This window comes from Petromyzon marinus, unplaced genomic scaffold (genome assembly GCF_048934315.1).
Source record: "Petromyzon marinus isolate PM22_M1 ecotype Great Lakes invasive population unplaced genomic scaffold, UKy_Petmar_22M1.pri1.0 PM_G_Scaffold_99, whole genome shotgun sequence".
In the NCBI taxonomy this organism is placed as follows: Eukaryota; Metazoa; Chordata; class Hyperoartia; order Petromyzontiformes; family Petromyzontidae; genus Petromyzon; species Petromyzon marinus.
The window spans coordinates 632501-637802 of NW_027423056.1; the positions used below are offsets into that span (position 1 = coordinate 632501).

At 51.1% G+C, this 5302-nt stretch overlaps 1 long non-coding RNA gene across 1 annotated transcript in view; it reads left to right on the forward strand.

The window, feature by feature from the left end:
• The window catches only part of LOC142922480 (uncharacterized), a 187885-nt gene extending 182836 nt beyond the window's left edge, over window positions 1–5049 (forward strand). The window contains exon 3 of the long non-coding RNA XR_012940069.1: window positions 4489–5049. This is a non-coding gene — a long non-coding RNA (uncharacterized LOC142922480). The remainder of the gene's footprint in view (window positions 1–4488) is intronic.
• The last annotated feature ends 253 nt before the right edge of the window (window positions 5050–5302 follow it).

A 5302-nucleotide genomic window follows, 5' to 3' on the forward strand; every position in this document is an offset into this window, starting at 1 on the left:
GTGGTGGTGGTGACTTTACCGAAAGAACCAAAGAACAGGGATTTTTTTCCGCGAGCTCTTTTCAACTCCGTTCAGCTCTCCGATCTCCATCGAAGGGGGTTGAAACTCGCACCGTTCCAGGTTAAGCGCATGGGTCCGAAGCGATGGCGAGGGACGTTATTGTGGTCCTGGCAAATGGGAAGGCTGCCGTTGTCCCGGATTCGCGGTGGGGGGGTTCCCAAGAGGGTCGCGGCGTCTGAGGCGGATTCGTCGTCGAGAGAGAGGTTTGTGGATAGGACGGACGGACAGCCCCAGGGGTGTTGGGGTCGACTTGGGCGTTCCGGTAATGTACGCTTTAAAAAAAAATCTCGTTACCGCCTTCCCTTCGTCGGGGGGGAATAAAAATTGATTGCTGGAATTATTTTTTTAGTAACCGTGAGATCTGTATGACGTGACTCTCAAATCAGAAACGTTGATTTTGGCAAGCGACGGGGAACGTAAGCTCAAGAGTCCTGAACGCGAGGTGTTGCATTTCCGTTCTCGCGTTACGTAAACGATAGTTTACATCTTCTCTGGTTCTTTCGGTAAAGTCACCACCACGTAGAATGAGAATAAAATAATAAATTGATAAAATAAAATAACACGATAAAATATCTCACAACGTTTCGGCCACAACACAAGCGGCCTTCATCAGGTGAAGGGACGAGACTGTCTGGTAGGACAGCGCTGGAGTGAAAGAGCCACGTTCAGATCACGGCCTTTAAGCTTAGAGTCGCGGCATCTCTTCAGAAAGGTGAGAGACTCGATTAGTTGAGCCTTCTTATCCCGAAGTCTGTTGAATGATCTTAAGGATGTGTGGAATCCCTCCCCGTAGAGGCGGTTAAATTTCGATTTGAAGCTTTCGTGACTGCGAGGATTCGTCTTCTTTGGTTCTTTCGGTAAAGTCTACGTGACTTTACCGAAAGAACCAAAGAAGATTCTGGATAATGTTTACTGGAATTGACCACAATTTTGACCGTGACACCAACAACAACAACACGCAATTTGACCCGTGGGGTTGTGAGTGACACGATACTATGTCTGCTTTGGTTCTTTCGGTAAAGTCACCACCACGTGGAATGAGAATAAAATAATAAATTGATAAAATAAAATAACACGATAATAATATTCTCACTGTTCTTCTTTGGTTCTTTCGGTAAAGTCACGTAGAATGAGAATAAAATAATTTTATTGTGTTATTTTATGTTATTTTATCAATTTATTATGTTATTCTCATTCTACATGGTAACTTTACCGAAAGAACCAAAGAAGATGAATCATTGCGGTCACGAAAGCTTTAAATCGAAATTCTCACTATTATTGTGTTATTTTATTTTATCAATTTATTATTTTATTATTCTTATTCTACGTGGTGGTGGTGGTGACTTTACCGAAAGAACCAAAGAACAGGGATTTTTTTCCGCGAGCTCTTTTCAACTCCGTTCAGCTCTCCGATCTCCATCGAAGGGGGTTGAAACTCGCACCGTTCCAGGTTAAGCGCATGGGTCCGAAGCGATGGCGAGGGACGTTATTGTGGTCCTGGCAAATGGGAAGGCTGCCGTTGTCCCGGATTCGCGGTGGGGGGGTTCCCAAGAGGGTCGCGGCGTCTGAGGCGGATTCGTCGTCGAGAGAGAGGTTTGTGGATAGGACGGACGGACAGCCCCAGGGGTGTTGGGGTCGACTTGGGCGTTCCGGTAATGTACGCTTTAAAAAAAAATCTCGTTACCGCCTTCCCTTCGTCGCGGGGGAATTAAAATTGATTGCTGGAATTATTTTTTTAGTAACCGTGAGATCTGTATGACGTGACTCTCAAATCAGAAACGTTGATTTTGGCAAGCGACGGGGAACGTAAGCTCAAGAGTCCTGAACGCGAGGTGTTGCATTTCCGTTCTCGCGTTACGTAAACGATAGTTTACATCTTCTCTGGTTCTTTCGGTAAAGTCACCACCACGTAGAATGAGAATAAAATAATAAATTGATAAAATAAAATAACACGATAAAATATCTCACAACGTTTCGGCCACAACACAAGCGGCCTTCATCAGGTGAAGGGACGAGACTGTCTGGTAGGACAGCGCTGGAGTGAAAGAGCCACGTTCAGATCACGACCTTTAAGCTTAGAGTCGCGGCATCTCTTCAGAAAGGTGAGAGACTCGATTAGTTGAGCCTTCTTATCCCGAAGTCTGTTGAATGATCTTAAGGATGTGTGGAATCCCTCCCCGTAGAGGCGGTTAAATTTCGATTTAAAGCTTTCGTGACTGCCTCTACGGGGAGGGATTCCACACATCCTTAAGATCATTCAACAGACTTCGGGATAAGAAGGCTCAACTAATCGAGTCTCTCACCTTTCTGAAGAGATGCCGCGACTCTAAGCTTAAAGGCCATGATCTGAACGTGGCTCTTTCACTCCAGCGCTGTCCTACCAGACAGTCTCGCCCCCTTCACCTGATGAAGGCCGCTTGTGTTGTGGCCGAAACGTCGTGAGAATATTATTGTGTTATTTTATTTTATCAATTTATTATTTTATTCTCATTCTACGTGGTGGTGGTGACTTTACAGAAAGAACCAAAGATGAATCCTCGCAGTCACGAAAGCTTCAAATCATAATTTACATTTTCTCTGGCGCCATTCATATAATCGCATCACTGACCACCGTACAAAAAATTAATTACGAGATTTACATCTAAGAAGAAGGGGGCATAAACCCTGCGGAAGGAACTCGTGAAAATGATTCCTGAACGCAGACATCAACAAAATGACACGTAATAAGCCAGGTGACTTAAACAACTACGACACAAAAGGCGTTTTGTCATGTTAACCAGGCCAAATTCAGCTCCTCAAACAGACCAAGAGCGTAAACCGAGCCCCACCGACACTGAGAATGCGCTCCCAGCTCCTGGCGCGAGCCAAGACACCTCACACAAAGCCACGAGACACATTGAACCCAGGATACATTAGCAAACAAAGCAGCATTGTCTCGTGTATGTTTACTCGTTTATTTGACAATGTATATATCACAATAACAATAATTTACAGTGTGTGTGTGTGATGTGTGTGATGTGTAGGGTGGCCTAACCTCCGATCCATCCTGGGATTAACCAGGCGAGGCCGCGTTGGCTGGGCTGTGAAACCCGCATGTCCGGCCGCAGCACGGCCTAGCAGCCCATGTGCGTAGTGTCTGTAGCGTCTGCTGTGTGTGTGTGTGTGTGGTGCATATGTTGGGGTGGGAAGAGTGTGGAACGTGTGTGCGTATGCGGTGATAGCGGTGATGATGATGATACTAATACACATCCATCGTCACCCACCCCTGGCGCCTTCGTGGCTGCTCTGCGGTGGAGACTCCACCGCAGAGCAGCCCAGTGGCAGAGGAAAGAGCGGATTGCTCGTCCCACACGAGGCGGTCCAAATCGCTCCTCCCGCCCGCTCGTCTCCCGTATCAGCGCCTCCATCTTCTCCTCTTCCTCCCCTTCCTCCTCCTTCCCCTCAACCTCCCCTTCCTCCTCCTCCATCTTCTCCTCTTCCTCCCCTTCCTCCTCCTTCCCCTCAACCTCCCCTTCCTCCTCCTCCATCTTCTCCTCCTCCACAAGCTCCATCTTCTCCCCCATGCTCCACTCCATCTTCTCCTCCACAAGCTCCATCTTCTCCCCCATGCTCCCCTCCATCTTCTCCTTCCTCAACCTCCCCTTCCCCTCCTCCATCTTCTCCTCCACAAGCTCAATCTTCTCCCCCATGCTCCCCTCCATCTTCTCCTCCACAAGCTCCATCTTCTCCTTCCTCAACCTCCCCTTCCTCCTCCATGCTCTCCTCCACAAGCTCAATCTTCTCCCCCATGCTCCCCTCCATCTTCTCCTCCACAAGCTCCATCTTCTCCTTCCTCAACCTCCCCTTCCCCTCCTCCATCTTCTCCTCCTCCACAAGCTCCATCTTCTCCCCCATGCTCCCCTCCATCTTCTCCTCCACAAGCTCCATCTTCTCCTTCCTCAACCTCCCCTTCCCCTCCTCCATCTTCTCCTCCACAAGCTCCATCTTCTCCCCCATGCTCCCCTCCATCTTCTCCTTCCTCAACCTCCCCTTCCTCCTCCATCTTCTCCTCCACAAGCTCCATCTTCTCCCCCATGCTCCCCTACATCTTCTCCTCCACAAGCTCAATCTTCTCCGCAGAGGCCGGGGTGAGCGAGGGCTGTGCGGTGCTCGATCTGTGAAAGAATGGACACGACACCATTTAACGTCCCTCCTATTGCTCGCTCGCTGTTGCTCTACGACATCGCGACTCCGGATCGTCCGTGTGCGCATTCAAACCGTGCTCCGCAACATTCACAGCATCTCAAGACGCAGTCGGGCTTTTCTGGGTAATTAAGCAAGGTGATAATAAATGATAAACATAGATACGCACACGCAGGATGCAACACGCAGAGCGGCTTACCGTTGCACAGCGGTTGTAGAGGTTGCGGTGCCCTCCCTGTCGCACAGCGAGACTGGACCCGGCTCACCGCTGATGGTGGCAGTGGTGGCGTGGCGGTGCTGGTGGTGGTGGCGGTAGGGACGACGGCGGCGGCGGTGGTGGCGGTGTTGGCGACGACGGTGGTGGTGGTGGTGGCAGCAGTGGTGGTGACGGCGGCAGCGGGGCGGTGGTGGCGGTGACGGTGGCGGTGGTGACGGAGACTTGCTCATGCAAGTCTGTGCAATGATGGAGCTTCTGATTGATTGTGCTTGAGAGGTGATGGAGCTAGTGGCCCGGAGGCGAGCGGCCGCTCATCATTCGGAGCAGAGTGACCGATGCGGGAATCCTCGCGGCGGTGGTGGTGGGGGGAGAGAGCGGGGCCCTTGCCGGAGTCAGCGGCCGATGAAGTCCACAAACTCCGGGTCGCCGTTTGCGAGCGGCTTGCAGAGCGGGGCCAAAGTCCCCGGCACTCGACGGCGGCCAAACATCTTCGGCTCCTTTGGCGGGATGCTGCAGGGAGCTCGCACGCACGCACGCACGCACGCACACACACACACAGGGGGAAAGTCACACAGCCAACATTGGCCCCTGCACAGACACCGCGTGGTGCAGAACCGGTGCAATGCGGTAGCGCCACGGCACGGCCACCGGCGGTCGCGATTTTTTTTGGTCGCCTGTCGCCGAAGTTTGTGGTTACCATCGGGCAGGCCACCCCTGGTTATACTCTGCGGGGGGTGCGGTAATAACCACAACAACAAATTGGCAGGTTGTCTCACGGCGGACGTTACAGATTCCGCGACGTAGTGCCGTTTTTGGTGCCAGCGGTTTACGGACCAAGTTTTT